Source organism: Delphinapterus leucas, chromosome 20 (assembly GCF_059928025.1).
Source record: "Delphinapterus leucas isolate spDelLeu-1000000601 "Yukka" chromosome 20, BTC_Dleu_Yukka2, whole genome shotgun sequence".
Classification (NCBI taxonomy): Eukaryota; Metazoa; Chordata; class Mammalia; order Artiodactyla; family Monodontidae; genus Delphinapterus; species Delphinapterus leucas.
The window spans coordinates 49,503,702-49,525,407 of NC_143148.1; the positions used below are offsets into that span (position 1 = coordinate 49,503,702).

Below are 21,706 nucleotides of genomic sequence, written 5' to 3' on the forward strand. Positions count from 1 at the left end.
CACAGGCTCCGGACACACAGGCTCAGCGGCCATGGCTCATGGGCCTAGCCGCTCCGTGGCATGTGGGATCCTCCCAGACTGGGGCACGAACCCGTGTCCCCTGCATCGGCAGGCAGACTCTCAACCACTGCGCCACCAGGGAAGCCCACAATCTTTGTTTTAAAGTCTGTTTTGTCTGATATAATTACTGCTAACTCAGCTTTCTATTTCCATTTGCATGGAATTTCTTTTTCCATCACCTCACTTTTAATCTGTGAGTGTCTTTAGGTTTGCAAGGAGTCTTTTGTAGGCAGCATATATATGGGTCTTTTTTCTTTTTAAATCTATTCAGCTACTGTATGTCTTTTGACTGGAGCATTTAGTCCATTTTCATTTAAAGTAATTATTGATAGGAATGTACTTATTGCCATTTTGTTAATTGTTTTCTGGTTATATTTGTAGTTCTTCTCTGTTCTTTCTTCTTTTCTTGTTCTCTTCCCTTCTGATATGATGATTGTCTTTAATGTTATATTTGGATTTTTTCCTCTTTTTTTGTGTGTATGTGTTATAGGTTTTTGGTTTTTGGTTCTATGAGGTTCATATATAATTATTTATTATATATAGGTATCTATTTTAATTTGATGATCTCTTAAGCTCGAACACATTCTAATAACTCTATGTTTTTAGTCCCTCCACCACATTTTATGTTTTTGACATCATGTTTTGTATCTTTTTATTTTGTGTATCCCTTAAATACTTATTGTAGATACAGATGATTTTACTACTTTTGTCTTGTAACTTTCCTACTAGCTTTATAAGTGGTTGATCCACTACCTTTACTATATGTTTATCTTTACCAGTGAGATTTTTTCCTTTTGTAATTTTCTTATTTCTAGTTGTGGCTTTTTCTTTTCTTCTTAGAAGTCCCTTTAACATTTCTTATAAGGCCAGTGTAGTGGTGCTGAACTCTTAGCTTTTGCGTCTCTGCCAAACTCTACCTGTCCTTCAAACTTGAATGATAACCTTGCTGGGTAGAGTATTCTTGGTTGTAGGGTTTTTGTTTTGTTTTAAGATTTTTTGATGTGGACCATTTTTAAAGTCTTTATTGAATTTGTTACAATATTGCTTCTGTTTTATGTTTTGGTTTTTTGGCTGTGAGGCACGTGGGATCTTAGCTCCCCAATCAGGGATCGAACCCACACCCCATGCATTGGAAGGCAAAGTCTTAACCTCTGGACCGCCAAGGAAGTCCCTTGGTTGTAGGTTTTTTTCCTTTCATTACGTTGAATACGTCATGCACTCCCTTCTGACCTGCAAAGTTTCTGCTGAAAAGTCAGCTGATAATCTTATGGGAGTTCCCTTCTAGTTGCTCTTCTCTTGCTACTTTTAAGATTCTCACTTTAATCTTTAATTTTCCCATTTTAGTTATAATGTGTCTTGGTGTGGACCTCTTTGGGTTCATCTTGTTTGGGACTCTGTGCTTCCTGGACCTGGATGTCTGTTTTCTTCCCCAGGTTAGGGAAGTTTCTGGGTGTTATTTCTTCCAAAAATTCTCTGGTCCTTTTTCTCCCTTTTCTTCCTCTGGGACCCTATAATGTGAATGTTCCTATGCTTGATGTTGTCTCAGAGGTCCCTTAATTACCTTTATTAAAAACTTTTTTTTTCCTGTTCAGTTTGGTTGATTTCCACTACTCTGTCTTCCAGATAACTGATCCATTCTTCTGTATTGTTTAATCTACCGTTGATACCCTCTAGTGTATTTTTTACTTCAGTTGTTTTATTCTCCAGCTCTTATTTCTTCTTAAATTTTCTAACTCTTTGTTGAAGTTCTCACTCTGTTCATCCATTCTCCCAAGATTGGTGAACATCTTTATGATCATTATCTTGAATTCTTTATTGGGTAGATTACTTATCTCTGTTTCATTTAGTTCTTTTCCTGAGGTTTTGTCTTGTTCTTTCATTTGGAACAGATTTCTTTGTCTCTTCATTTACCCTAATTCTCTGTGTTTATTTCTATGTATTAGGTAGTTCCATTACATCTCCCAGTCTTTTTGAAGTGGTCTTCCATAGGAGATGTCCTCTGGGCCAGCAGCACACTCCCCTCTGACCATCAGACCTAGATGCTCCAGGGGTGTCTCCTGTGTGGGCTGCATGTGCCCTTTTGTTATGGCAGGGCCCACTACTGTGGGCGGGCTGGCAGGTGGGGCTAACCCCCAACCTGGCTGGCTATGTGACCTGGTGGTGCATGGCTGTTGTGGGCCCACTGGTGGGTGTTGTCGGCTCCTGGCACTAATAGGCTAGAGAGAGGATTCCAGAATGACACTTGCAAGTGCTGGTGTCAGCTCAGTAGAAGGAGATTCCAAAAATGGCCACCACCAGTGTCTCATTACCCAGGGGAGTCTCAGCTGCCTCCTGTCTCTCTGGGAGGCTCTCCACGGGCATTAAGTGAGTCTGACTCAGGTGCCTTTCAAACTACTGCCTCTACACTGGGACTTGGAGTATGTGAGATTTTCTGCACACCCTTTAAGAGTGGAGTCTCTGTTTTCCAATGCCCTCTGACTCTTCCAAACATACGCCCTGCTGGTTTTCAAAGGTTGACTTCTGGGACCTCTTTTTCCCTGTGCAGGATCCCTGGGCTGGGAGCCCTATGTGTGGCTTGAACACCATGCCCCTCACGGAGGACCTCTGTTGCTATGATTTCCCTCATGTTTGTGGGTCACTGATCCTGTGCTGGGGTTACTGACTAGACTCCATCTCTGTCCCTTCTACCTGTCTTGTTGTGGCTTTTTCTTTATATTTTAGTTGTGGAAAATCTTTTCTTATCTTCATGTTGTTCTCATAAATAGTTACTTTCTTTTCTTTAATAAATTTATTTATTTTTAGCTGCATTGGGTCTTCATTGCTGCATGAGGTCTTTCTCTAGTTGCGGCAAGTGGGGGCTATTCTTCGTTGTGGTGCACAGGCTTCTCATTGCAGTGGCTTCCCTTGTTGCAGAGCATGGGCTCTAGGCACACAGGCTTCAGTAGTTGTGGCTCGCGGGCTCTAGAGCGCAGGCTCAGTAGTTGTGGCGCACGGGCTTAGTTGCTCCGCGGCATGTGGGATCTTCCCGGATCCAGGCTCGAACCCATGTCTCCTGCATTGGCAGGCGGATTCTTAACCACTGCACCACCAGGGAAGCCCTGACAGTTACTTTCTAAGTAGTTGTTATTGTGGTGTGTGTGTGGGAGGAGGTGAGTTCAGGGTCTTCCTACTCTGCCATCTTGATCCTAAAATATACTTTTCTACAACAATATACAATCATTATGTATACAGTAGCCATGAAAATTTAATTGGCCCTCTATTTCAAGATAAGCAAGGAAGTTTGCAAGAAGCGATTTTAAAAGTTGCTAGTTATTTAACAGTAATCATCCCTAAGTTTAGTTAATTCTCGAAATGAATGACATGACTTTCTCTCCTGTTGAGGAATGGGAAGTTAATAAGCTTTCGTGCTCCTTTAGGAATACTCAGTTCGTATTGTTGACTATCTCTTAGGTAGGTTGTGTTTGATTGCTTGAGTATGTTTAAAGAAAAGCGCAGATAATTAAATGGCAACTTGCTATAGATATAAGAGAATTTCAAAACTCTCTGCACTTAAAGACAAGGTATCATTATTATCCCTTTCTATAATATGCTAAGGCAAAACCCATCTGCTCATGCATTCTATGGAAAGAGGATTGGCAATACTAACAAAGAAAATATTTTTAACAACCATAAAAAAAGACACTGACATCATATATTATTAAAACCGTGATTCACTCATTTATTATTCCCTTCTCACATGCTGCAGCTACTTCTTCTAATTTTACTCCTTGATCTTATCCTTTGTGCTGTTGTTTAATGTTTGAGTACATTGAACATTGGACATAACAAATAGATTGTGTGTGTGTGTGTGTGTGTGTGTGTTTTGCCATATGGTCCATGTTATAAATATCTAACTCTGTAGCATGGGTTTATTTAAAAAATTTTATCTGATATTATTTGATACAGTCCTCTATGTGTGTTTCTTTTTTTTAAATTAGGTATAATTGCCATAACTTTGTGTTTCTTAGTGTGAGAATATCATTGGAGGGTAATAACTGAGATCCTTGTATCAAATGGAGAATTTTGTGGGCTTTGAATATATTTGTGTAGATAATTCTTGTCTGTTACATTTATTTGCCTTACAGTGAAAGTTATTGTCACATTGGACTATCTCTCCCTATTTTCAATTCTGAATCCCTTACCACAGGCAAGTGGGATTTCCTAGCCCTGTGGGGGTCAGTCCAGATCCTGAACCAATGGTCCTTTCCATAGGAATGCTGTCATCACAACACTGACCTTAGAATGAAGTTTCTATCTTATATTTCCTTTTAAAGTAAAGCAGAGTTTAGCATTTACCACCACTCCATTTGAGTTATAATAAGGTTTCATAGGATTTGGCCCATCAAAAGAGATACAAAATTTAATGTAACCATTTATCTTTAGTTTCATTTGTTGAGGTTCAATAAATCTCTCTGTATATATGTATATATATAATATGTTATTGATTTGATCAAATCATATTTTTCATTAATTTATATACTCATCAGGAGTCTCTATCAGTAGGACTCATTTTCATTCTTAATTCATTTCTATGGCTCTTGGTGAAACACAATATTAAACTTCATGAATCTCATTTGCATGTTGATGAAATGGAGAAACACAACAGGATCGTTTTAATTATCTTTTGCTGGTTGTCAACCTGCTTGATTACATTTTTCTTTTTTATTTAGTTTTTCTTTTTTTACCTATTAATTACATAGAGTGTTCACAAGAGAATATCAGATTTTGAATGATTTATTAAAGGCTGTATATTATACTAGTATGCTGACATTCCTTGTGTTATTTAAATCAGGCTATGGAAGGGTGTTCAGCTAAGTCAGCGGGTCATGTATAAATAAACTGAATCAGCAAATAAAGATCCTAGTATCCTAGAAACACAGATAGGGTTACCTTTTTGCTATGGAATCTGGAAAACTTAGAGCCAAAGAACAGAAAAGCAAGAAATGAGGAATCAAGCTCAACAACCCACTGCTTTCCATCTATGAGATAAGAAGTGCCCTGGGTAACACTGTGATAATGACTAGGCCCTGTAATGGGGAAAGGAAATCAGAAAAAGACTACAGTTAAATGTCCATTTCTACCAGTAGGGAAGAAGAAAATTTACTTTTTTTGAGGTATATTAATTTAATTTTGTCACTTAATTCCATTGTGGGTTGAAATGTGTCCTTCAAAAGGATACATTCACATCTTAACCCTGATACCTATGAATGTGACCTTATTTAGCCCTAGAGTCTTTGCAGATGTGATCAAGTTAAGATAAGGTCATATTGGATTAGGGTGGGCTCCAGATAAGGCCTTATAAGGAGAATGAGATTTGGAGACACAGGAACAGAGAAGAAGGCCAGGTGAAGACAGAAGCAGAAATTCAAGTAATGCAGCTACAAGCCAAGGAATTCCAAGGTTTGCCAGTAACCACCAGAAGCTGGGAAGAGGCAAAGAAGGATCTTTTAGAGGATGCGTGACTGGTGACACCTTGATTTTGGACTTTGGGTCTCCAGAACAGTGAGGGAATAAATTTCTGTTACTTTAAGCCAGTTTGGGATACTTCGTTACAGCCACCATAGGAAACTAATATATATTTTGGAACTGTAAGTTTAGTGCTACTGAAACAAATATTTAAAAATATGGAAGTGGCTTTGGAATTGGGTAATGGGCAGAGGTTGGAAGAATTTTCAGGTGTGTGATAGAAAAATCCTAGACTGCCTTGAAGAGACTGCTGTTGGTGGAAATGTGGAGGATAAAGTGCTTCTGGAGAGCTCTCCAAAAGAAAAGAGGGTCATATTATGAGACACTGGAGGGAAGGCAATCCTGGTAATAAAGTGGTGGGAAAGTGGAATGCGTTGTGTTCTAGTGTTGGGTGGAAAGGAGAATTTGTAAGTGATGAACTTGATATTTACCTCAGAATGTTTCCAAGCAACATATGGAAGATGTGCCCTGGTTTCTCCTTGCAGCTTATAGTAAAACACCGGAGGAAAGGAATAAATGGAGGAAGGAGCTGTTAAGCAAAAAAGGAACCAGAATTTGATGAGTTGGAAATTTCTCAGCCTATCTATACTGCAAAAAATGCTCTAGAGAGCACATCAAAGATGTGGGCTCATTTTGCTAAAGAGATTAGGAGTGTGACTCATGAATGCAGTCCATCATCTTACCTGAACCCTGGAATACAGATGGGGTTATCCAGAAAGATCTGTGGAGGACATACTTCTGTCAATTGCATAGGAGGCAGTTTTTGAGAATTTTATCCTAGCAGAAACACTACTTGCCTAGACTGAAAGAGATGGAAGCTAGGCCAGCAAGGTCTCCATGGGTCCTGAGTCTGGGGCCAGTGGGGCCTCTGCAGGACCAGGGGGCAGAGCATCAAGCCACAGAGGATTATACTTGGGCCTTGAGACTTACTGGAATTTGCTCTGCTGGGTTTCAGACTTGCTTTGGACCCATAACCCCTTTATTCCTTTCAGTTTCTCCCTTTGGGAATGGGAATGTCTATCCTATGACTGTCCCATTATTGTATTTTGAAAGCAGATAATTTGTTTTCTAGTTTCACAGTCCACAGATGGAGGTTTTCCTCAGGATGTACCATACCCAGAGTCTCACTTATGTCTAATTCAGATGGTTTGGAAGATAAGATTTAGGATTTCTTGTATTGATTGTATTTAGATGAGATTTTGGACTTAGAGTTGATGCTAGAATGGGTTAAAACTTTTGGGGATGTTGGGATGGGGTGAATGTATTTTGCATGATGATGACATGAATTTTGGGGGGAGCAAAGGGTAGACTTCTGTGAGTTGAATTGTGTCCCCGTAAACAGTATATTTAATTCTTATCACCTAGTACCTGAGAATGTGACCTTGTTTAGATCTAGGGTCTATGCAGGTATAATCAGGATGAGGTAATAATGGATTAGGCTGGGCCCTAAATCCAGTGACTGGTGTCCTTCTAAGGGGAAAGAGGTACACAGAGACACAGAGACAGAGGAGACAGAGGGAAGAAGTCCATGAGAAGATGGAAGCAGAAATTGAAATGATATAGCTACAAACCAAGAAATGTCAAATATTGCCAGCAAGCACCAGGGGGAGAATTTTTCTCTAAAGCCCACAAAGGGAGCATGGCCTTGCTGACACCTCAGTTTTGGACTTCGAACCTCCAAAACTGTGAGAGAGTAAATGCTATTAAGCTGTGCAGTTAGTGACACTTTGTTATAGCAGCCCTGGGAAGCTAGTACAAGTGCCACTGGGTAAGTGACTTCTTTTGTACTTTTTTTGCACTGGGAAGATGCATCTCAATTTGAACCTGACAGATTTCATAGCTCGGAGACGTGTGACCCAAAATTAACTGTAAACCACACAAACAAACAAAAACCAATTGCTACTAATACCGGCTTTGTAATGGAATTAAATCTCTCTGCCCTTGTATATTAGTCCCAGTTTTGCAGCTTCAGTGTAGTTTGAATTACATTCGGCATCTTAAATTGTTGCCGTTATCAGTGTACAGTTCAGACAGGTTCTAGTGTGCCATTTGATGGTCCAAGTGTGTTCTTAGGGCAGAATATAAGAAGCCATATATGTAGAACTGTTCCTGAAGTTGCATTATAATCCAAATGGATGTTTTTTTATTTTCATGTACTTGGGAAACCTTGGAAATGGGTTATTGCAAACTGATGTGCTTGTATAACGCAGTAAATAAAATGGTGGTACACAGCAAAAACAAAATATTTGTATGTGTGAATGTAAACATATATATGTACATGTGTTTAATTAAATAGGAGGTTGCTTCCATAAGTGACCAATACTGTGAGTTTTCTCTCCTCTATTCTGTAAGATCAAAATATTTCCTCTTTTGCTAAAAAGTGGAATATATGTCTATATTTTCCCATTGTCTATTTTATTTATCCACAGCTAAGCCCTTCTACTCTAAATGCTTATAAAGCAATGCTTTCCTCATGCCTATAGGGTTTGCTGTTAAAATCAAGCATCTATCTGTAGAGAAATCAGCATATTTAGTTACTTGACAGGGAGAACTCTCATTCTGGATGTACTTCTAGTGAGGAAAATTATAACATTCTATACAGAATTATTTGGCGATTGTTTTTCTCTTTTTTTGGCTTTGTTGGGTCTTTGTTGCTGCGCATGGGCTTTCCTCTAGTTGTGGTGAGCACTGCGCGGGCTTCTCACTGCGGTGGCTTCTCTTGTTGTGGAGCACCGGCTCTAGGCCTGCGTGCTTCAGTAGTTGCGGCACGTGGACTTGGTAGTTGTGGCAAATGGGCTCAGTAGTTGTGGCTTGCGGGCTCTAGAGCACAGGCTCAGTAGTTATGGCGCACAGGCTTTGTTGCTCCATGGCATGTGGGATCTTCCCCGACCAGGGCTTGAACCCATGTACCCTACATTGGCAGGCAGATTCTTAACCACTGGGCCACCAGGGAAGTCCTATTTGGCAATTTTTACTGCCCTAAATCATTGTGCTTCTTTGCATGTAGCTATTACGCTTAAATTAAAATCCCAGAGATAAATCCCAAAGGTATTCATGGTGCATGTCAGTGCTTAAGAGGATAGATGAGGTAAATGTTTCTTGCCATTAAACATATTGCATATAATCGTTTATAATTATCACATTTAAAATGATAAAATTAATATATTTGATAACCAGTACTTTATGAGGAAAAGAATAAGAGATGAATTTTGCACAGGACTGAAAAAACTCAGGCCTCAGAAAAGGAGAGCCTCATTGGCATGGTGGGTGTAGGTCTGAAATGTACCTGATGGTCCCCAGGACCAGAAATGGGGCAGGTGAGCCTCACGAACTGAGTGTGGAGAATTGACTGCATTGGTGACCACCTGTTTTTATAGAGCTGGCTAGAGAACAAAAGATGCCAACAGTTTATTTGCTTCCATATCAACTGCTTCCCATCACATCCAGGATGCGATGTGCCTGAGTAAGCTCTCGGCCTGAATAATTACCTGAATTGCAAGGGTCCCACACCTCCATGCTGAGTCAGGCTGTAAGTACCCGACTTTGTATTAGCTTTGACCTATTTTTCTGTCTTGCCCTAATTGATCTCTGCGATTAGGAGATGTACAGTTCTTAATGTTAGGATGAGAGCGCTTAGACATGACAAAAATTCCTGAATAGTCAGATCCCTGGGAGTCACCCCTGTAGTCACAGGACGCAAGCTTCTCCAGCACACTTGAACCTTAGTTAACCTGCTCTGCTTCTCTCCTTTGTACTCCCTCCAGTGGATCATGACATTTTAGGTGAAGAGTGAACACTTTGGTGTTAGACTTATCTGGATCAATTCACCATTCCTGGGTTTAAATCATTACTACCTTACTTTTTTTTTTTTAATTAATTTATTTTTAGGAAGACGTTTTTAAATTCATTTATTTAAGTAGGAAGTAATTTTTTTTAATTTATTTTTTAACATCTTTATTGGAGTATAATTGCTTTACAATGTTGTGTTAGTTTCTGCTGTGTAACAAAGTGAATCAGCTATATGTATACATATATCCCCATATCTCCTCCTCTTGCGTCTCCCTCCCACCCTCCCTATCCCACCCCTCTAGGTGGTCACAAAGCATCGAGCTGATCTCCCTGTGCTATGCGGCTGCTTCCCACTAGCTATCTATTTTACATTTGTCTCTTACTTTTTTAAAGACGGAAGAAATACTTAATCTCTATGCTTTAATTCTCTAGCTTTCTTTTGGAAGAATAGGGATAATACTGAAGTGGTTTTGGCTTTATTGAAAATGATCACGGCACTGTGGTGTAACCACAAGAATTACAAAAGCACGGTCCCAAGAGAACGTTAAACAGTTTCAGAGTGTGTCCTGCCAATTAACCCCACTTTAGCAAACCTCACAGGCCAAATATATACTTTGATTTATACAAAGGTAATCTCAAAATTCAGGCATCCTCATAACTCTGGTAAAAGAGTCTTTTTATTCTTGATTAATTATAGAGCAAAGCAGGGTCAAAGAATTTTTTTTTTGAGCATTTATCTTTAGTTTTTAATTACTCGGCACAAGAATTTTATATATTAAGGGCAGACATTTGTTACAATAATTAATAAATTGGTAAAATATTTAATAAGCAGAATAGACAAAAATCAATTTTCCTTTCAAAAGAGCAAGGAAGTCTTCCTTCCCTTCCTATTAAAGAAAATACATTTTACTTTCCAAATATTTGTATATCTTGCCAGGCAAATGAAATCCAGCAGGATTTATGCCTTTCATATGATGAAGATCACCATATTTAAATGGTGCATTTACTGTGAAAGTAACTTTCTCAATCAGTGTCCATAATATAGATGCACTTTCACAGTTCAGTATACAACTCAAAAAATTTTACAGCCCAATAGTAAATGTAAGTTTCCTGTTTGAATGAAGTCTAAAATACACAAGTCAGGGCCCTGACCATACAAAGGATAATATTCAAAGAAAGCTCACAGTTCAGAATCATCTGACTGTTTTTGGATCCTCAGCAATTTTTTTGTAGTAATTGGATTTAACAGCATTTAATTCCAATGAATGAGTTAAATCAGGGATCTCAAAATTTTGGAATCCCAGTATTAATCAACTACAAATAAGTATTAGCCCATATCTATCACCAACGACTTAGATGTTTCTTTCTAATGAATTGACCATTACATTTCCAAAGTTCTGAAATGGCCAATAGACCATAAAAAGAGACTTTTTTAAAAATTATTTTTATTTTTTTTTTGCGGTACGCGGGCTTCTCACTGCTGTGGCCTCTCCCGTTGCGGAGCACAGGCTCCGGACGTGCAGGCTCAGCAGCCATGGCTCACGGGCCCAGCAGCTCCGCGGCATGTGGGATCTTCCCGGACCGGGGCACGAACCCGTGTCCCCTGCATCGGCAGGCGGACTCTCAACCACTGCGCCACTAGGGAAGCCCTTGTACTCTATTCATTAAAGTATAGGAGAGTTTGCTCTCACTTCTGGGATTAATATAGAATCACTTCTATTCTTCTATCAGTTCATTTGATTTAATGCCAGAGGCGATTGTCCTCCTGAATGTTTGGTTCTCTCTTACTTTGGATGTAGCTCTCCCTTCTGGGCCCTCTTCCTTAAGAACATGTTCTACTCTCTTCTGATCTCTTCTTGCTACTCCCTCAGTCTTACCCTTTATTGTCCTTGTCTGCCCTGTACCATGCTTTCTTCAGCTCTAAATCAGTTTGATAATGTAAGCCCAGTGAATGTGCCATGTAGCTGATCCTAAGTAATTTATAGCGACAAAAAATGCTGGTTTTGGAATCACAAAACCTAGGTTATAATACTAAATTGTGTGTGGTCTTGGGGAAAAGACATTTCCTCTCTTTTTTTCCTTTCCTGTAAAAGTATGGGGTTGAATTTGGGCATCTCTAAATTGTATGACAATGTACTCTTTTTATTTATAATATTCTATAGGCACCATCTCTTTTCCTTTTGACTCACTCTAATAATGGAGATTTTCAAAGCATGTGAGTGAGTGACATTGATGGCTTTTCAAGAAGAAGGGGAGAATCTTAAGGCAGACTGTCCTTCTAAGTCCTCTCAAACTAGAAGACACAGAATGTGCCTGGCTTAGGAAATGTCTTCAACTGTTATAAAATATAGGAATTCAAGTTATAAATATGAACCTATTGAAATTGATACAGGAACTTAAATTTAGTCAGTTAAAATACATTCATAAAATTTAAAATTATCATTAATATATAGGTTACACTTCTTTGTGTATATCTAATATTTTTCATTCTGTTGAGGAGGAAAATTTCACATGTAGGTACAGTGAAAATAAACAGTGAGTATGCAGTTGGGTGATGTATTGTGTTGAGTTCTCCCAAAAGCACACCCTGGACCAACAATTGTGGTGCTAAAGGTTTATTAGGGGATGGTTCCCAGGAGAAGACAGAGAGGGAGTATAAGAAGCCAGATTAGCAAGGGGAAGAAAGCAACTTCAAGTGAAGTCCCACACACAGCCTGGTCTCCCGGGAAACTCTGGATGATAAAAATTTACCTAAGGCTTTGTCTTACCTGCCGTTAAAGGAACTGGCAAGGTGGCTAGCAAGGTGGCTGGCTGTGTGAATAATTTAGAAAAGCTAGTGTTTGAACTCTAGTCTAAACCCTAGCTTTAGACATTATAATAAAATACAACAAACGAGGTGGCTTAAACAACAGACATTTTTTTCTTACAGTTCTGGAGGCTGGAAAGCCCAAGATCAGGGTGTCAGCAGATTCTGTTCCTGGCGAGAGCCTGTCCTGGCTTGCAGCAGCCTCTTTCCTGCCGTGTGCTCATGTGGCCTTTCCTTGGTGTTTGCATGTGGGGAGGGAGAGAAAGATCTGTCTTCCTTTTCTTATAAGGTCACTAATCCATCAGGGGGGTCCCACTCTAAAGACCTAATCTAAACCTAACCACCTCTGCAAGGTCCCAAATACCATCACATTGCGGTGTATGGCTTCAGTGTATGAATTTGGGAGGTAGGGGTGGAGACGCGCTCAGCCCATAAGAGTTAGCTGCCTTTCTATAAAGAAGTAAACCAGCTAGAAAGTGTTAACCGCTTGAAGATACCTGAGAAAAACCAAGATAGCCAGGCCTTCAGGGTCAAAGATCCTGGAGAAAAAGGAAATACCATATAGTGAGTCTGACATTTTCTACATGAAATAATAGAGCCTCAAAATACAGAAAGAAAAATGGACAGAAATAATAGGAGAAATAGACATTACAGATTGAAACACTAAACATAGAGGTTTTTAATATTTCTCTCTCTGTAGCTTATTTAAGAAGTATGCCAAAGAAAAGATCAGTGGAAATACAGATTTTAACAGCAGTTAACAAATTTGACAAAATATTTACATATGTAATTTATATTTATATAATGAGTAGCATATATAAACCGCTGCCTCCAAATACTGCAGAATACACATTCTTATCCAGAGTACCTAGAATATTTACTTAAATTTATTTGACGCCATAAAAATTGTTTCAACAAATCTCGAAGGATTTATATCATGCAGAGTAGGTGCCCTAGTACAGTTGAATTAAGCTAGAAATCAATAATTAAAAAATACTTAAAAACTCAGAAAGGTGTGGAATTTAATTAACACACTTCTCAAAAAGAAATCTCGGTGGAAATCAGGGAACGTTTAAACTCACTGATAACAAAATACTATAGGTCAGAATTGTGAGATGCAGCTTAGATCAAATTGATAACCTTAACTGCACATAATACAGAAGAAGGAAAGCTAAATATTAATAACCCATCCATTGCCTACTTATTCAGTTTCTCAAGAAATTAGAAAGGGCAACAGATTAAACCCAAAGTAAGGAAAAGGAAAGGAATAAAAGAACAGTGCATCAATCAATGAAATAGAAAACATGCGATATAGACAATCAGTAAGACAAAAACATAATAAGAGGATATTTTAACAGACTTCCTCTAATAATTGTGAAAATTTAAATGAATTGAACAAATTATTTGAAAAATTGTGCCCAAGAAATAAAATAAAATTTAAATATTCCTCTGTCAGGTAAAGGTAGTAAATCCATAATTCACATGCTCCAACAGAAAACTCCAGGCTAAAATGAATTCATATGTGAATTCTTCCATACACTTTTAAGGGAGCTACGACTCGAATCTTACACATTCTCTTCCAGAGGACAGAAAAAAAGTCAAAATACTCCCCAACTCTTTCTATGAGACCAGCATAACCTTGATACCAAACCCTGTCAAGGACAAACAAGGAAGGAAAATTAAAAGCCACTCTCTCTCGTGAACAAAATATTGGCATACATGTGTGAAGGGGGTCGGGCTTGGCCTCTGCCTGAGATGCTCTCTTTCAGCTGGGGTGCACATGTGTTCTGAAAGCATGGTGGGTTGCATAACCAGAGAAGCAGTGAAAGCAGGGCCTAGAGCTTTCTTGTCTGATCCATACATAAGTATCTTGAGCATCTTACCTAGGAGAGGATGGAGCGGAAGTGTGACTATAGCTAACAGTAGAAGACCATATTTTTTGTATTCACTCATATTAGAGACTATTATAATTACAGATGTGCTGTTGTGTGTTGGACACCTCTTAGGCAACACATCTTCTCAGCCCCACCTCTTTCTCCAACCAGGACCAAGTTCAACTTCCCACAGGTGTAACAGGGTCTCACATTGGGTGGTACCACTTACCTGTAGCTTCCTGCCCTGTGGCTCCTCTGATGCTGAGGGATGATCTGCTTCCAGGGAATCCACTGGGCACCATAAATTCTGATGGTGGGGTATGGGCACTATTGCCTACCTGTGAGGCTACCTTGACCGACAGAAGATGAGAACTGATGTATAAAATCTTCCACCTTTGTCCTCAAGGGGGAAAGTTCTGAGCTGCATCTCATCAAAAGACTGCTTGGAAATGTTAAGCTTCTCATTTTATTCATACATTGCTTTCCTGATTTTGTTTAGTTATCTGTATCTCACTGAGCTTCCTTAAGATGATTATTTTGAATTGTTAGGCCAGAGACCTTCATTTCTTTGGGGTCAATTACTGGAAATTTATTAGCGTCCTTTGGTGGTGTCACGTTTGCCTGATTTTTCGTGATCTAAGTAGCCTTGCGCTGTTGTCTGTGCATTTGAAGAAGCATCAGTGGGAAGGTCCCTGGGCAGGCAGGTTTAGCCCCAGACTGTGTCTGAGAGGAGCCAGAACTGATTCATAGGGGCGCTTCCGGGTCCATAGCTGGGACAAGGTCTGCAGGCCTGCTGCCTTCAGGGGCATGGAGGCACATGTCTCCTACCAGGTCCCGGGGCAGGTGGGACTGCTCTCGGATTGTGGCCGGGAAGGGCTGGAACCCAGTTACAGGGCCACTTCAGGGTGGGTGTGTCTTCCTCCATGTCCCTGAGTGGGCAGGGCTGTTCCTGGTCTGCAGCTGAGAGGTTGTGGAGCTGGGTTCCAGGACCACTTCTATATCCATAGACAGACTAAGGTTTGAGGGCCTACCTCTGGGGGCAGGGATGACGTGTATCCTGGCAAGACTGCTCCCTAACCGCAGCTGTGAGGGCCTGGGGCCAGGTGATGGGGCTACTTTAAGATCTGCAGTCACACCAACATTGGCTGCTGCCCAGCTGCTGAACTGCAGCTGGGAGGGCTGGGGTTTAGTTACAGGACTGTTTCAGAATCTCCTTTTGGATTAAAATCAGTGGGCCTACCTCCAGGGGGTGCCGTCAGGCGTGTCTCCTGGTGGGTCCCTGGGCGGGGCAAGACTTCTCTGGGCCTGCGGCTGGATCCCAAAGCTCCCACAAAGGGGCTTCTGTCCGTGGATGGCTGCCAGATTATTGTTGCTGAGGGGGTATGTGAGTGGGAGACTTCCTGTTCTGCCATCTTACTGACATCACTTCATATATTACATGTCTGTCTGTCTGTCTGTCTCTCTAATAGTTCTGCAAATTAAAATGTGTTCCCATAAATTATCTCATCTGATTTTTAACTGTAACCCTTTTGAAGGCTGCCCTTCAGATGTAATTCCATGGGAAAAGATATACAAAAACTACATGATTTTAGAAGAACTTCTCTGTGTTTCTTCTCAAATAGGACTTTATATCAGAGATTTTCTCCCTCAGTGGGAACTGTTAGGTCCTTAAAGATCCAGTAATTTAAGTAGAAAGCTAGCCTAAAATCACATTTCAGTGATTTGATGATTATTTGTTATTCTTCTCTTACCTTTTCCCTTGAGTCCTTTTTTAAAAAATTGATATATCATGAATATTAACAACAAAAGAAAAGGGACACATAAGATTGACTGTAAAATTGGCCATATAAAATACAACTGACTTAATAGACTATATAAAAATATCTGTATAAAAATGAAAAACAAGATCAGAGACTCCATGCCAAAATGACAATGTTTATGTGGGTTTTTCTAAAAGCCTTGTCTTTGACCTTGGCATTGTGCCTGCCCTCCCTGAATGAGCTGGTCCACTGCCAAGGCCTCAGGAGGAGGCCTGTGCAGACACCTCCCACATTTGTGCTAGAGGAGAAACATGTCTAACAATCTCCTATCTTGTATTTTCAACTGCCTGCTGGAATTTTCCAGCTGCCTGCTAGATGTCTTGTCTTTACAAAAAAGCTCAACAGAAGTCTTAAGTTAAATATATCACATCTAAACCAGCTTCTGCTTGTAATTATTTTTCTTTTCTGATTCCTGGTGGTTATCTTAATCACCATGGCTTAACATTCTTAGAATCACCTTTTATTTCTCCCTTGATCCCTCCTCCTGAAGATGATAAATCCTGTGTATTTGTGGTTTGCAATCTGTCTCTCTTACACTCTTTTTTTTTTTGGAGCGGGTTGGGGGGGGTTTCCATTGCTACTACCCTAATGCAGTTTTTGGATTTCTAACCAAGGTTATTTTAATAACCTTGCAATTTTGAAGTCATGCAACTTTGAGGCTTTCCTCAATAAAAATAAAATTTAAAGCACAGTTGTGACCTTGTTTTTTGCCTACTTAAGACTTTCAGTCCTACCTCCCTTGCATGTATAGGTGTTTCTGAACGTGCTTTCCGAAGTCCAGCTAATCTTATGCAGTGGTTGAGCAGATAATTTGGTAGTTTCAAGGAAAAAGGAATAAAAAATACTTAAAAACTTTTCACAGATTAAAGTGTAAGAATATATGAATTGCCTGCAATTCACTAACAGAGTACAGGCATACCTTGTTTTATTGTGCTTTGCAGATAATCGTGGTTTTACAAATTTAAGGTTTGCGGCAGCCTTGTGTCATCGAGCAAGTCTATTATTACCATTTTTTCCAATAGCATTTGCTCACTTTGTGTCTCTGTGTCATATTTTGGTAATTCTCACAATACTTCTAACTTTTTCATTATTATCAAATTTATTATGGTGATTTGTGATCAGTGATCTTGATGTTAATACTATGACTCAGTGAAGGCTCAGATGATAGCATTTTTTAGTAATAAAGCATTTTTAAATTAAAGTATGTACATTTTTAAAAAGATGTGATGCTCTTACATACTTAGTAGACTACAGTATAGTATAAACATAACTTTTATATGCATTGGGAACCAGAAAATGTGTGTGTCTCATTTTATTGTAATATTTGCTTTATTGTGGTGGTCTTTATTCCCCAGTATCTCTGAGGCATGTCTGTGTAGTTTCTGTTAACTAACCTATCTTTGCTTAATTTGTGTGTTATTACTTATATTTCTTCTACAAATCTAATAAATATACAACATCATAAATATGAGGAGTGACCATGATTTTAGTACAAAGATTAAATCATAGAAGTTGGGATATGTGCATATTTAAATGTGGTGATTTCATACAGGCATCTAAGTAAGAAAACCACTGGGTAGACATTGGACTTACTAGACAAAGACTTTAAATTGTCTCTCTTAAATATGCTCAGAGAGCCAAAAGAAACCAGGAGCATGGTGTCTCAACAAATAGAGACTATCAATAAAGAGTTACATATTGTAAAACGGGTCTAAACTAGTGTCTTCTAGTGTGAATGTTATGAATTTGATATGCATCAAAGTTGCACTCCTAAGAGCAAAACCCCATCTCATTATTAATATCATGCTTGGGGAGCAAAGTAGAATAAACTGTTTGCAAAATTCCTCTCTCAAAAGACACTATCACAACCTAGATTTTTCCAGTGGTTCTGGATGTGGAGGACTAAATATGAGAAAATACTAGTCGACTCCTGCTTTCTTCAACGTAAGAACCACTTTGATCTGAGTTTTAATCTTGCTTCTGCCTATGTCGGCGCAAAGGACTCATCAGCCTTTGAATCTGGTTAGCCTCGGTGACCCATACTGCAGGAGACAGCACTTTTCCTTGTGTTCTGGGTCATTTGGTGCACGTTGCAGATTGGAAGACGCAGTGGAACTGGACTGAGGTGGCCCTGGATGGATACAAGAAACCTTGTTCCCAGAGGAGAGCGGGCAGACAGTCACAGATCTCAGTGTGGCTGTCTTACCAAACCAAGGTTGCTGGGAAGTGAGGGGTTGGGGGTTTTTTTTATTGTGTTGTGCAAAAAAGTGGGCAGTAGTTTCTGTTTTTTTGGGGGGGTTTTTTGCATGAAAGTAAACTGGTTAATGTTGGGAAAGGTGAGCACATAAATTCCTCTAATGAAGGATGAAATATGAGCATTTTTAATGACAGTAATAATTGCGTCAGTGGCTATTTCTCTATGTGGGGTGATCGGGGGAGCAGAAATAGACATGACCTCCCCACTGGTCCTTCGTCTCCCCTCTCAGCACAGATAGGCACACGCCACCCGTGGCTTAAGAGAAAGGATGGTCACTGCCCAGCTTGGGAACAAAGTTAAGTGGGGACCTTTTAGATCTAAAATATAAACGATTTGAAAGGGGAAATGACCAGCCTAAAGGAATTCCTTTTCCCCATACCCCACTGAGGGAAGAGACATGAGAAAGCAAGTGTGAGGGATCATTTTCCCTGAAGTCCTGTCCTCAAACTAAGTCCATAGTAGGAAACTTGACAGAACCCTTCATTCACACTCAGGTGTCTGTATGCGAAAGGGTGCTTAGAGAGGAGATCGCCCGCCCCAAGAGAAGTCACTAAATCATCCTGCTGCTGCACTGCAGAGACGGTGGTGTGACAGTCCCCACGTCAGCCCCGGATGGCATGTGAGGGGAACCAGGAGCTGCTGTGGGCACCAAGAATGGATGCAGAAGTTAGGGCGTGAAGTGGTGGGTGTGGGCAAAGCGTCACACCAGGGATGGGAGGATGAGCATCAGAATGTTGTGACAAAGGCATGTCCCAACTAATCTGCAACCAGTCACCTAGGTGCAGAGTGGAAGCTGCTTGACCGCCCACGCAAAACACGGAGAAAGAGTGGTCCCGGTCTCCACTGCCCCCAGGGTCGGCAGGAAGGGAGGCAGATCCCTGCAAGCATTTCGAAGCTGAAGGTGACAGAGATAAAATCCTGAATTGACTGAGAAATCCATGAACTGGACTGAGTTCCTCTGAAATGATTAGATTGATTTTCTACATTGGACAGAATAGGAGCTCAAGAGAGAAAATTAGACTGAGTCAGGAAAAAATGCATTTTTCATACCTGAGGCTGTAACTGAGAAATTCATAACTCTACTGTGATTCCACCTGCTGTGCTCAAGTAGCTTATCTGAGATATGGTCAGTAACCTGCCGGCCTGGGAGAGCGGCTCTTCCCAACTCAGCATTGTCACATTGGGAGCTTGAAATCTGCCATGCAGGGAGCATTTACACCACAGGAACTGACAAATGCTGTAAAGCAGGACTTTTCCCCACAGAGAACTAGTTTTTAAACGCTTTCTGGCATACTACTTACCGGGACTTACCTCTCGTGAGGCAAGATGTAATGATGTCGGGGGGAAAGATACAAAAATGTCTTTTTAAAGTTGGACTCAGATGCAGAAGACATGAACCAAAAGAGTTTGACATGTTCCCAGTGCTTGATTGTTTGTTGCTCAGAAAACTAAATCCGTAAATATGTTAATTTGTATATTCACGACATCTGTTTTTCTCAGTGGTGTATAAGTTAAGATTTTTTTTTCTTCAGTAAATATCAAGAGTGATAGTTAAACCAACTCACTGTGGAAGCTTCCCATACAGACCAAACTGTCCATCAGCCTGGGTATAGCTTGGTAAAAGATTGCAAATACCATCTTCTTGAAAAAGAATATGAAGAACCATGCCTATTATTAGTGATCTTAACATATTGTTTATTCTGTTCATTTAAAATTGTGGATGGTTTCTGTTTGTCAGGTTATCTAAAACTGGTGATCCACATGTGTGCCAAACAGAAAACACACACTAGGTGGTCCTCAGGAGCTGAGAGTTTGACAGTTTTCTTAGCTTTGAATGAAAGACTTCCTGCAATCTGGTTCCACTCTCCTTTCTTGCCGTAGTGACCACGGCCCTCTCCATGCCCCCTCACTCCCTTCAGTCCGTTACTGCCATCCTGAAAAACGTGCCTTGCACCTGTCTGCCCTCAAGTCATTCCTCTGCTCCGAAGGCTCCAACCCTTCATTTTTTTTTTTTTTTTTGCGGTACGTGGGCCTCACACCGCTGTGGCCACTCCCGCCGCGGAGCACAGGCTCCAGACGCGCAGGCCCAGCAGCCATGGCTCACGGGCCCAGCCGCCCCGCAGCACGTGGGATCCTCCCGGACCGGGGCACGAACCCGTGTCCCCCGCATCGGCAGGCAGACTCTCAACCACTGTGCCACCAGGGAAGCAGCAACCCTTCATTTTGACCTTTCAAAATCCCACTCTAGAACCTGAATGAAATGTTTCTGTTTCCCTTATCACTCAGCCAGCAGTTGCCCTATCCTGAACTTCTTTAGTGTATATTCAGTTCCTCGTATAATGTGTATCACCTGCTGATGTGTCATCTTCGTTCATAAAATATAAAGTTCATGAAGGTGGAAGCCGTTATCGTAAGTGACAAAGAATAGGCTCTGAAGTAGGACCGTGTTTAGGGTTTTTCCTGATTTACTGCAGCTCTGTGACCTTTCACAGGTGACTTTACCTCCCCTTGCTTCAGTCTCTTCATGGCTAAAATGGGAAAAATAATAGTTTCTATCACTTAGGCTTATTGCGAGAATCAAATGAGTTAGAACAGTGACGTACTTAGTACCTTGTAGAATACATCAGCAATTTCTGTTCATAGCTAGCAGATCCAGAGTCATTCCTAGCATTTTTTAAAAATTGAAGTGTAGTTGATTTACAATATTATGTTAGTTTCAGGTGGTACAGCAAAGTGATCTGGAGATATAGATATACTTGTACGTTATAGGTTATTACAAGATACTGAATATAGTTCTCTGTGTTATACAGTAAATCCTTGTTGTTATTCTATTTTGTATATAATAGTATGTGTCTGTTTATCCCATGTTCTTAATTTATCCCTCCCCATCCCCCCTTTCCCCTTTGGTAACCATAAGTTTGTTTTCTATGTCTGGGAGTCTGTTTCTGTTTTGTCAATAAATTCATTTATATTAATTTTCAGATTCTACAAATAAGTGGTATCATATCATATTTGTTTTTCTGTCTGACTTCACTTGCTATGACATTCTCTAGGTCCATCCATGTTGCTGCAAATGGCACTATTTCATTCTTTTTATGGCTGAGTGGTATTCCATTGTATATACGTACCACATCTTCTTTATCCATTCATCTGTCTATGGACACTTAAATTGCTTCCATATCTCGGCTGTTGTAAATGGTGCTGCTGTGAACATTGGGGTGTATATATCTTTTCGAATCAAGAGTTTTCGTCTTTTCTGGATATACCTAGCATTTCTTTTGATTATGTATGTGCTGATGGATATAATGATCACATTTTGGTTTAGGCTTTTAGGATGTAAATTGTGGGTATTAATGGTGGTGATTAGAATGATATTGATAATTCCTTGTGTACCGTATTTTTCTCTGTTTGAAAAGTTTGTATGTGATCTAGTACTGAAAAGCATAACTAGTAAATATAATTAGGGAGGTAAATTCTATATTCTTTGTTATGAGGGATGACATTTAGGGACTTTAAAGAAAGTGGTATAACCTTCTAGTTTATAACCTTCTAGTTTATAACCTTCTAGTTTCTTGTGCTTAATAATTTTTATTAA

At 40.0% G+C, this 21,706-nt stretch overlaps 1 protein-coding gene and 1 non-coding gene across 2 annotated transcripts in view; one reads left to right on the forward strand and one right to left on the reverse strand.

Moving 5' to 3' along the window:
* CNTNAP4 (contactin associated protein family member 4) overlaps nucleotides 1-21,706 on the forward strand; it is a 268,480-nt gene that overhangs the window by 41,578 nt on the left and 205,196 nt on the right. The window lies entirely within an intron of this gene.
* LOC115802533 (small nucleolar RNA SNORA2/SNORA34 family) lies at nucleotides 10,709-10,797 on the reverse strand. Its single transcript, XR_004022994.1, has one exon. It is a non-coding gene; the product is annotated as a small nucleolar RNA SNORA2/SNORA34 family (small nucleolar RNA).